Below are 12,693 nucleotides of genomic sequence, written 5' to 3'. Positions count from 1 at the left end.
TGTTCCTCGTCGAACCCGTCATTCCCTGATCCATTCTAGATTATAATCTTTGCAATCGGTGAAAATGTAAACTTTATTCCTGTTTGTGACACTGTGGAGGCCTAAAATACGGGAACCAATCAGAAATGGATTCACATTGTCTTGACTCTCAGTATAAAGGGACTCTAGGTAAAATAACGACAATGAATCCGACCCTTAAAAAAGGACCTTTTTTAGTCGAGGAAAACTAGATCATCCCTTGTTTGTAACGCGTAAGTGAGGTGACATCAGGTGAGGTGAGTACACATATAGTCGCCTGAAAGAGGAGGTCGGGCACAACCGCGCAAAGAAGTAAGACGTCTGCTCATCCTCATCCCACGGAATCGCTAGCCCGCGGTGAAAACGGATATTGTTTCCTCATAAAATTTCCCTTCCTCGAGTATGACACCGAGGAAGTGAGATTTTTGAGACTCAATCCTTTCAAACGGAGTCTCAAGATCAGAGAGCGAGCTTCGATTCCGGCTCAGGAAAGAGCTCCCAGAATCCCGACCGTTCCTCGTATCAGTGGCGAAGCGTGAATGATCGATTATCGATATTCCCCCATTTAAAGCTGTGGTAAAGAATCGATTATTAGGGGTTTGTTACGACACCCTGTTTATCGATCATTTTCCATAGGTTAAAATGGCAGATCGATCGATTTTTCGCAAAGCACGCCACGCCACTGTTCCGCGTGTAAGGTTTCAATTATTGGTGGAATATTTTATAAGTATTCGCGGAGGGAGCCAAGACTCCGATAAATCCGCACCATGGTGTGAAGACACATATTTGCCTCTTACTTTTCCTCGAGCTCTTCTCCTCTTCCGTATCAGCCATTGCAAGCTTGGTTATTATTTCCCTTGCACTCAGGTGCTCCGCATGTAGGCTTTTCCTGTCGGAGATGAAAAGGATGCGTTTGGCAATCAAAAATCAAGTTTTATAGGTGTTAAAAAGTATGTTCGTCAGCAGATTCGTAAAATAAAGCACTAGATTAAGCACAAATTGGACCGCGTTGAACAGAAAGGAACCAAGCCACATCAGCCATTGCCAAATTTAATTGGGAAATTTGGTTTTTTACATGAAAATGGTTGTGCAGATTTTTGTGCAAAAGTCAGTTAATATCCTGCCTAGTACTAATGAAATTTCTTAAAAATTTTAAAGGAATCCGCATAAACGCTCTCTTGTAAAAAATTAAATTGCTCAGTTAAATTTGGCAATAGCCGATGTGGCTTCGTTTCTTTTTGCTAAACGCGATTCATCCAACTATGGCGCGTGGATAGACCAACACGGGTGATACAACTATATCAACGCCTGTATCGCTCAAATTGCATACCCACTCCATTGAAGGAAAACTCATTTTGTTGTTCCTCGCGGATTATTCGAACTTTTAAGCAGAGAATGTTAGTCTCATGAGTTTAAATGGGCATTTACTGGAAAAGAAGCTATAGATCGGAGGCAAATAATTAATACAATTAAAGAAATATCTTTTGAAGCAGACTCTCACGAGGCATTTAATGATTTTCCCCTGCAAAAAGTGCAATATACTTAATAGAAAAATACATCTAGGTTTTGCAACTTGAAAATAGATCCTTACCTACCTTGAAGTTTGTCAAATTTATTGAGTCTATCCTATCGTATGTTATAGTATTTTGAAATAGCAAATCATTGCAATCCCTAGTGATGATCAAATTTGTAGCTCGAAGCGTCGGTGTGCCACGGCGCTACGAGCTACTTCTTCGCCATGGAGGTGTTGCACAGTATCATACGAGATTGAGGGCACCCCAATGTAACATGATTGATGGCATCTTTCAAAAGCACAAAGTTCCCTCGTAAATTAAATCGAGAGACTACAAAAAGAGAGCGGTAGTCGAAAAACTTACTAAGTCCTAGTGTCCGTATTCAATATCGTTTAGCATGATTTTTGAACTACCTTAGCGGAAAAAGTGACTTGATTCAAGCAGAAATATTCTCAAATTTACCGCCATTTCCTCATAAGTCAGTAAAGAAAATAATACTTGTTAAAAGAAGGAAAGATGATTTAAAAGTCACTTACATCAAACAGAAACCCGCTTTCATTCAGCTTTTTTATTCTTAATTCAAAATCAAATCTTCTTTACGGCATACTCACGAATGTTTCTGCCTGAATCGAGTCACTTTTTTCTCTGATGAAATTCAAAATTATTCTAAACGTTGTTAAATGCGAATGCTAGGACTTAGTGAATTTTTGGACTACCGCTCTCTTTTTGGTGCCGTAGTATTTTGATTTATCTTGCGAGGAAAGCTCCGTACTCTTAAAGGATGCCTGTCATTCTTAATATGCTGGAGCGGCTTTAATTTCGTATTATACTGTGCAACACCTCTGTTGGGAAATAGTTGCTTGAGGCGCCGTGGCAAGCTGCGGCGCGGCTAGCACGCAAAGCGCATTGGCGCCTACAAACCTAAATGGATACTGCAAGCGTTGCGCAATGCGTGAAGTATCTCGTTAGGTTTGTAGGCGCCAGTGCGCGCTCCGTGTTGGCAGCACGCCGCGCCGTTCCGCTCTGTGTTAGGCTCTAATATTTAAACTCGCGGAGTCAGCGTTTTTCAACTCATGATTTTGAAATGTTTGCCTTCTCCGCACAGATTAATCTCATAAATCGATGAAAAAAAATGTATTAAAGGAAGATATAATGTGTGTTTTGTAAATATTAAGGTGGCTCCGTGTCAAAATTAATGATTTCAAAATCTTTTTAATTGTCTCTTTCATATTTTGTGATTTTGCTGTGCTGCAGCGTGGTGGAGTCGCAACCAAACGCTGAAAGTTGGACGCATTTAACTCTTAAAGATCGATGTACAATTGGGTTAAAACCAAAGATTGTGAGCTTCTTGGTTTTATCCCCTGTTTTATACATTTATGTATAGTTTCTTTCAACACAACCACGGCTCATTGAGATTAGTATCGATGCCATCGCTTTGAAAAGGTTTTATAAATATTTGCCACGTTTTAAAAATGTAAATGTCTTTAAAATGAAGTGATATTTTCATTTAAAAAAAGTGTATTCAAGGTTTATTTTACATCGAAAATTTTAAGGAGCGAAATAGAACTAAATATTCACCAATGACAATTTGAAAAGATGAATCGAAAGAAGAGAGTAACATTTCATTTAAAAAATGAGTTACCATAACAACACCTCCTTTCTCAATTTTCTCATTTCGATACTGTCGATATAATTTCACCTGCGGACTAAAATATAACGCTTCGACCAAGTCACTGTTGCTTATTTTACGCGTGGGCGTAAACTACTGAACAAAACAGGTGCGAAGAAATTGTTGACGGAATGTCCTAAAACAGCTTTAACCTGCTTGAGTCACAATATAAAAACCACATGAAGCCTTCAAGAGAAAAGAATAAGGTGTTTCAAGAACGACTATGAAAACGACTTTTACTTCCGGTATAGACGCATTTAGTGTGACGTTACATCTCGATTTAATTTCAATATCTCGAAAGTCGAAATGTGCCCCAACAAACGAACTCAACGTTCGTCCGAAGACCAAGTACTATGTCACGAGCTTATTTTATTATCAATCAGTGTGTATGTGGTCTCAAACGTTTTGGAAAATAACTAGTTTTCATAATTTTACGATCTCATGGATTAATGTTTCAGTTTTGGGCTAGTTTTAGCATTCTTTCATCAATTGTTCATTTTGGAGGTTATGTTTGTTTGTTGGGGCACATTTCGACTTTCAAGATATCGAACCAACAATATCGCTCCGTGACGTCACCACTAAATGCGTCTATAGATTCACCCGAAATATGACGCAAGATCTCGAGAGCGTAACGGTTTGACAACCGACGTAGGGGTGCAAAGTTGCCATAAGGAGACACGAAAGTTGATATCATTCCTTGGGTTAAATGGCGAAAGTGCTAAATTTTCAGCTCGATCTGGCAAAAACGTAGGGATGCGAACAACGAGCGTGGGGCGAACGTAACGTAGCGCTCGACAGGGCTCGGGCAATTAGAAACTGCGCCATATCCGTATCCGTTTGTAAATAACACCTCGCCTTTCCTCATCTGCCTCGCTCTCCTTTTGTTGGGGCCATAAAATCAGGATCCCGGCGCGCCTTCGCGCCCGCGGGGGCCTCGCGCCGAGGATACACCTGTTTCCCCGAGCATACGCTCCTATCCGTCTTGTTTTCTTAACTCATGAGCTTCCATCCACCAAAATACGAGCAATTGAGTGTAGTGTGCTGCCGTGCTAAGGAAAAACGCCGCACAGTGGATCGAGTCAGTAGAAGAATGAAAAACAACTAAATCAGCCAAAATTCACATAGTAAAATAACAACTTAATTTGGGAAAAAGACTGCAAAAAAAAAAAAAAAAAAAAAAAAAATCGTAAATTTTTTGCAGCGTTTCCCCAAATTAAGCTGTTACTTTAATAATAGAAGAAGTCGGACATGACATTTTTGGCTAAAATTTCAAATTTGATGTTCATTTCATCATGAATTCAATTTCAAAGGGTATTTCTTTAAGTAAATTTCACGACAAAACTAATGGAACCACTCTTAAATTTCTTTGTTTCGTATTTTCGAAAGTATAAGCTTTCAAAGTTTCTAGATATTGTCAGAATTTTCCTATTGACTCGGTATTGCGTGCGCCGTATAAATATTCGAGAGTTGCTGAGGCTCCTTCCATAAAATATCTGTTTTTGAAAAAAGCTATGCAGATTTTTCTCTGGGATATCTCGATGTTTAAGATAGTTTGAAGTATGATGGTTTTCATTTGTTACTTTCCGAAAAATTAAGATAGGAGCGGATATTTTGAAACACCGGAAATAAGATACTGTTGGTGAAACTACCAGACCACGTATCTCGTTTGCTGTGTCTAAAAATCTATTCTCCCATTTTATTTTTGTGAGGGAAAACAAAACCAATATCATTCCTTAAAGTTTTCAAAGAGATTTTTCTTCCTTGGCGTTTTCAAGAATTGACGTAGAATGATTTTCCAAAAATAATAAAAATGAAATAAAAATAAAATGAAATAAAGTATGACAGGAAGTCTGCGACGTCGCAAACTGAGATACGTGGTCTGGTCGATATGCGTTCCAGCCGTTTCACCTCCGATGTCGGTTAAACTAAAAACAAAAACCTGCCCAGAAGCCACCAACATACGTGTATTTTTAATAAATCCTAATCATATCCGAACATTTTAATTACCACTTGCACCCAATCTATTTTCAACCCCCAACCCCTGCTCGGTTGTCCTGCCACCCACAATTCGAGCCTACAGCATTGTTCCCACCGTTTGTTCCACGGGCATCGATACCGGCTACGAGGCAGATATTTGTTTAATTACGATATCTCATCGACACCAGGATTATGCCTCGGACCCTGCACTAATCCCTTTGGGCCCCAATTTTTCGGAGCCAGGCGCCCCCTCCCCCGCCCTTTCAGCCGTGACCACAACCGCTCGCGCGGGAAAGCCAGCAAATTTTCCCGCCGCGCACCACCAGATAACAGTGCGGATTCCGATGCAAACGGACCCGACAGCGTTGGCAGATTTCAGAGTAAAATGGCTTAAATTAAAGAAGATTTTTTTACTGACCAAGAACCTGGGTTGTATTTACGAGTATCAATGCCCCTTAAACGTCTCGTTACCTTGCGGCCAAAGTATCACAAGCGCCATGCGACGTTTCAAAATTTTACGCCATCATTTTATTTTTTACAGAGAAATTGTTGGTTGAATCTGTTTGAAAATTTCACTGAATTTTAAGAGAATTCAGTGAAATTTTTGAACAGCTTAGTTGAAAAATTTCTCTGTGGAAAAATAAAATAGCGGCGGAAATTTTTAAACATCACATGGCGCTTGTGATATTTCGGCCTGAAGGTGACGGTTCCTTTTCCTTTAGAAGGCTCTGTATCATTTTCATGATAATCGAAGCACTGGTTGCAGAAAGGGCATTCCTTGGTTGCGATGGCTCAGAATTCCCGTTAACGTTTCATTCATTACAATGAAAGCAAACGCATGGAATTCGTTAAAACTTTTACTGCTATTTTTATTACTTTACTTGCGCCTTTACTTTATAATTTTACACTGCTGAAAACTAAAAATTCCAGAAAATTCACGCCATCGTTTCCTCTCTAAAATATACATTTATTTATTTTATGTATTTATTTAAAAGAACATTTTTTTACAAGATACGACAATAGAGTGATTTGTAACATTCAGTCGTGCCATTGAGCACATTTTATTAGACAGGACAAATACATTTCATATACAAAAAGAACAAATACTTTATTCAATCAAATATCAGTTCTTAATTTTAATTTGGGTGGCTAACATCTGGTGCTCCCTCTCTCAAACCCCTAGACTAGAGTGCTAATTAGCAGTGAGGATTATAAAACATCACAACTAAGATATGCCCTTTCTGCGCCCAACGCCTCAATTAATTAAGAGTGGTTTATGAAAGAAATCATGACATCTTGCGAAGGGCGATTTGCGCGATTTTACAGTGAATTTCCACGGTATAGTAAAATTTTGAATATACGAGTATTATGATTTTTAAAAATTTCAAAGAAGAACCGTATTTTTTTTTTTTTTTTTTTTTTGAAGGGGAGGGGGGGCAAAAATCAATTCTCTACAACAGCGATTGTTAGCGTGCGGTCTCTAAAATATATCGTCTCCACTTGTAGAAAATAGGCAAACGCTCTCAGAAATTGGCAACGATGAATCAAATCAATCTTAGAACCTCGCATCCCTTTGAAGTTCCTATCGGCCCTGCCCGCCTGCAATCCCTTTCCCGTTCCGAGTTACCGTCTGGTTATTTTATTCCGAATTGACGAGTTGGCTTCAAATTCGCGCTCCAGTTTCGTTCGCCTACAAAGCGAGTATTATTAACACACATTGTTTCCAGCTGAACCGTTCATGCGTTTTAATCGCGCATATGCAAATGTCTGATATTAGCATCACTCTCCGGCTTCGCACTCTGAACTATACTGCCGTGCTGAGGAAAAACGCCGTATGAGCCTTCAGGAGTTGCCAAATTTCCCCTGGCAAATCACTAATTTTCAGGAAAATGTTTGAATATTTATCTACCAATTTTTCAGATAATTTTGTTCGCAATTTCACTTGAAGTTCCTGAAAATTTCAAAGAAAAATATTAATAACGTTTCGCAAAAATATACATTTTATCGAAGGAAATTTGGCAACTCTCGAATGTTCATCCGGCGTTTTTCCTCAGAACGGCAGTATACCGGAGTGACGTCACATACATTACATGGATTGGGAGTGGATGACCATTTGTATCTTTTCAATACTTCGGGGGGGGGGGGGGGGGTATGCGGCTTTCTGATTGTCTACATGTTTCAGGCTTTCAAGTGGCGTAAACGGCCGGCAAGCGATTACTAATAAAAAACTTACAATGGGTCCGTTGGGCTTGTGACAGAATCTTGTTTTGATGTTTTGGTGAATTGAATCGGTGAGTTCGAAAACACACCAACTCGGAGCGGCGGGCGAGGACGACCAGCGCGACACGCACATTGGCGCCTACAAACCTAACTGGGATACTTCACGCATTGCGCAATGCGTGAAGTATCCCAGTTAGGTTTGTAGGCGCCAGTGCGTCGGTTGCGCTGACAGCACGCCTCTTGCGTTTGGCTCTAATATTAAAACTCGCGGAGTCAGCGTTTTTCAACTCATGATTTTGAATTTTTTGCACACTCTTTTAATTCTAATTTTAGGTATTTTCATACTTTGATTTCCTTTCGGACCAACTCATCGTCAGCTGTATTCTATCTTCATGTAACTTACAGTGATCGGACCCTATTTCTAGAAGTTTTTTCCCTTAGAATTTAGTTACCAGCATTGCTATGTTTTCGTTATGCAACCGAGGATGAGATTTAATTTTTTGTTTTTTCTGGCTTTGATTACCCTCAGAACAGTATGGATCAGTTCAGCAAACAGCTCATCCAAATATCCAACTCACGGAATTGAGGCCCCATTTTTCGTGTTTTTATTCTTCTATTTAAAAAAAATTCATCCAATCATCATATAACTTACAGTGTTCAGACCCCATTTTTTGTGTATTAATTCTTCTATAAAAAAAAGCGTCCTGTTTTAGTCGTTAGAAGTATTAAAACTTCTCTTCTCTTCAGAGACACGGTTTTTTTTTCAGAATTTAGCTAGCGGCATTGCTATGTTTGCGTTATGCAACTGAGGATGAGGTGTCTACTACCTCGACTAGTCTGGTTTTTCTGCCCGTTTAAAATTTCATGGCTCATTAAAAATTTGGAGGGCGCTGTTAGTTGAGCGACCCAGTGACACGCGGAGAGAATGCGAGAGGTAAAACAGAGGTTCTATTAATAATTACCGAGTTTCTACGTTTTATGAGGCTTCTTCGGTGACTAAAACTTCCTCTCAGTTGTACGTGACTCAATTCAGGCTTGCGCTCTCTGTCAACCAAAATGAAAACTTCGTCGGTTTAAAATTGTGCGCGTAGGTATAGATCGTATTCGATACATCAAACAGGCGGGCTGATTATTGAAATTGATAGACAAAGCAATAGACAAAGAAGACAAAAAGGATATGGAAGGATCCTATTGGTGGAAACGGGTGGTTGCAAGTGGACAAAGGACGTAGGTAATAGACTAACTGACGGCAACCCACGAGAGACCAGATAGTTAGTCCATCATTTACCCCCTTAATCTATAAGATCCACCCATTTCAACCAATAAGATCGCTCTATGCTCCTCATGGTCTTCTTTGTCTATAATTTTCAATGATCGGCCCGCAGGTGAGATTGTATCGATATCGATTGGTTCATCACGTAAATAGCTTCAAAAGTCAATTGAGTAATCTGAGGGATCGGATTTTTTTTTTGATAGATTTTTTATTCTGGGAGCACACAAATGGCAATGGAAAGTGAAATGTTCGAAATTTTCTCATTTTCAGATTTCTCAAGTTGAGTCCTAACAATTTTTGTCTGAGTTTATGCTCTATTGTCTTGAACCAAACGATGCATTGAACCACTATCGAGTACGATCCATTGGATTGCATTTCGCGGGTGAAAAAATTTACCTGCTCGAAATGAGTAAACTTCAAATTCAGTCAAACGGTACAAAAAAAACAGCCGACAGAGAATATATTCTTTGCAAATGGTTGTCATAATACTGAATTTTCATTTTTTTTTTTTTGTTTGGTTAGCAAGTCAAGGTCCAGTAGCCGAAAATACTTTTTCCGTGGGCATCATTCATTATTTCTCCTTCGAAAATACTGATTTACAAAGATCGGGTTCACTTACATTGATGCAAGGATCCCTATGAAAAACCAAAGTCGGAGTTTGTTTCAGAGAAAACCAATGGCACCATCTTGTTTCTTGCAAAATTTTACATAGGAATCAGTGCTTAAATCGCAAATCCCCCACACACGCAAGAGCTCCACTAAATCCATCCAAAATGATTTGCATCATCGCAATTGGAGCTACTCATTTTTTACTTTAGCAATCTAAATGTAACAACTTTTAAGAGGGTGGGTTGTGTTGATTCGATGGTTGCACTCGAAACATGCATACAACACGAAGTGTTATTAAAGTGTGAATTTGGGGAGGCAGGGTTTGTTTGGTGGTGAGGAGGGAAAGCATTTGCCACTAATAGGTCTAACAGGTGAATGAGCCACGTTGTGTTGTGTTGTGCGGGTTGCGTGGGTTGTGTGCGAAGGGGACGGAGGGCGAAGTGCGAAGTGAGAAGTGCCAAGCGCCAAGAGTTGGACCCGCCGGTTACGTAGCGTGATGAAGTTACGTTGTCGGAATCTTCGTACCCGCGGTTGCTTCGTTGCCAAAGCTATCAAAATAATTTCACTTTTAACCCTTTATCTAAACTACGCTCCAGTGCCATCGAAGGGAGCAGTAATTTCGTAAATTAAGTTCTGAAATAACGGACCGAATGGTGTTTAAGCGGAACAATGTGGGTGCCCATCAAATGGATTGCATTTTGCAAAAAGGAACCACTAGTATTGCAATGATGCTAAGATTGTACAACTTCATCTTTTGCAATAAAATTGCGGAAATCGTGAAAAACTATGAAATTTAGATGGTAATTTTTGTCTTACATTTACAGTTTTTAGCGAGTAAAATAGAAACTATTAATGGATAATCGGGGTTTCCTCCAAGACAAAAAAAGTTGCACAATCTTAGCAACATTGCAATGCTAGTGGTTCCTTTTTGCAAAATGCAATCCAAATGTTTGCCCATTTGATGTGTTTAATAACATTTTCTCAATGGAAAAGTTTACCTTCTTGCGTTATTTTGTTAATATTCTGGCCCGATTTTGAAACTTAATCCCGTGACTCGGTTAGTGATTATTGGAATTGGTAGACAAAGCAATAAATTAATTAGAAAAAGGGAAAATGGAGCGATCCTATTGGTTGAAAGAGACGGTTGTTACAGACTTACGGGCCAAATAATAGTCTAGCTGTTGGGCAGGGTATACCTCGTAGGTTGCAGTTAGTTAGTCTATTCACGGAAAAAAAGAGTCAGGGATTAAACCCTAAAATTTTGCTACTACGCCAATTTGTTGGATGATAATGGACATTTCCAATAATTGGGGTAGTATCGCAACATTTGGGTTAGTAACCTAATTTATTGCGGAACCACAATTAATTGGACATGTCCATATTATCCAACAACCCCGTACTTTTTTTCCATGTTACTTTACCTTCTTTGTCCGATGCAACCAATCATTTCCACCAATAGGATCGTTCCATTTTCCCGTGGTCTTCTTAATCTATTTCTTTATATATCAATTCCAATAAGCAGCCATCAGGTAGAGTTATGAAAGGGAGAAAGGCAAGCCTCTTTAGCTTCCCCTTGTTCATGTAAGCATTGCTTCCTTAAAAGTGGCCCGCGTTTTGCAGAAAATAACCAAACCAAAATGTATTTCTTTAAAAATTTAAAAGAATTTGCATGGTACTTTTCAGGAAATTCACTGAGATTGGCACCAAAATCCGCACAACCGTTCTCATGTAAAAAATTAAATTGCCCAATTAAATTTGGCAATGGCTGATGTGACTTGGTTCCTTCCTGCTTAACGCGGTCCAAGACATTATCCTCCAAAGTTCAGCGCTTTCAATCCGCTTCGTGTATGAATTTTCAAGGTTCCGCGTCTCAAAATTCAACTGGAACCGCGGCAACAAGGCTGGTTCGGAACTTGCAAGAAGGAAAGTTGATGCGCGAGCCTCACCTCTCACAAGCACGACGCGAAGAAACAAACTTAATTAAATTCGTTAAAGTAATTCCGAGCCGAATAAGTGAATATTCACATTAAAAGCCTCCGACGCCCCGGCCGACCCGGTGCCGGCCTCATACTTCACACTTTTGTTTCTTACGAAATTCCGCCCCGAAATGAACCGATGAAAATCTCAGCGGCTCATGAATCAAAGTGTGAGTGAAGCTCCGGGGAAAGTTTGCGGCGGCCCGATCACGTTATTCTGCAGTTCTCAGGAAGAAGACCGTATGAGCCTTCAACCGCTGCCAAATTTCCTTCGATGAAATTTGTATTTTCAGGGAAACGTGTAAATATTTCTCGTCCAATTTTTAGGAAAGTTTCATTCGCAATTTGATCCAAAAATATCTGATAATCTCAAGGTAGACTATACAAAAATGCTTTACAAAATAGCTCCACCGAAAGTTTGTGGCGGCCCGATCACGTTATTCTGCAGTTCTGAGGAAGAAGACCGTATGAGCCTTCAACCGCTACCAGATTTCCTTCGATGAAATTTGAATTTTCAAGGAAACGTGTGAATATTTCTCGTCCAATTTTTAGGAGAGTTTTATTCGCAATTTGATCCAAAAATATCTGATATTCTCAAGGTAGACTATACAAAAATTTCCTAATAAATGAAAATTTATCCGCAAAAATTTGACTGCGTTCGAATTTTCGTGCAGAGCCATCCAAAACACATCAGTATGATTTCCGAAGATAATTCGTGCGTCTTAGGGAACGTAGCTACGTAGCTATTATTAACGAACACGTACCTCTATAAAATTTACTCTCACGCCGTATTTTTAGTGAGGATATTGTACAAATATTATATATCCGTTCATTATAATTTCATTCGCTTACCAACAAGAAAATTAAAGGTACGCGGGTCTGCATAAAAAAAGCAATGGTTTTTGTGATGCATATTTCTCAAATAATTTTAAGCACTAAGTCTTAAAATAACCTGGATTTTCTATATGATTCACCGATGCTCCAAAAAGTCAAGAATTTATTTTCAAAAAACGAATTTTATGGGAGAAAACTCGCTTCTCCTGAAAACCGGTGTGTGGAAGGGAAATACCTGGATTATTTTCGGATTTATTGACTGTAATTACTCAAATATATATTCATTATGTGACTAAAAACTTCTCACTAAATATTCAATTACGACCTATGCGTGATTTCATTTTTTAATCCATTTATAATCCTTTCTTTGAAGATTTCGACATTTTATGAGGCAAAACCCCTATCAAACTCTTGTGCCCTTATTTTTGCCAAATTTTCTACATCTATTTTGATGGAGCTTAAGAAGCACTTGATGTCTACAGAAACGCAGAAAAACTGATTGTTGACATCATGATCGCCGACATCGTGTCGCGTACACTGAAAAAAAAGCTCCGGCCGTCGTACTTACGGGCTATATGGACCGCGTTAAACAGAAAGGAACCA

General features: G+C 39.2%; 1 protein-coding gene across 3 annotated transcripts in view; it reads left to right on the top strand.

Annotated features, from left to right (window-relative positions):
* Window positions 1-12,693, top strand: part of LOC109033822 (lachesin) — a 275,516-nt gene that overhangs the window by 190,185 nt on the left and 72,638 nt on the right. The gene's annotated exons all lie outside the window — the stretch shown is intronic.

Source organism: Bemisia tabaci, chromosome 8 (assembly GCF_918797505.1).
Source record: "Bemisia tabaci chromosome 8, PGI_BMITA_v3".
In the NCBI taxonomy this organism is placed as follows: domain Eukaryota; kingdom Metazoa; phylum Arthropoda; class Insecta; order Hemiptera; family Aleyrodidae; genus Bemisia; species Bemisia tabaci.
This window is presented reverse-complemented; position numbering and strand designations above follow the sequence as displayed.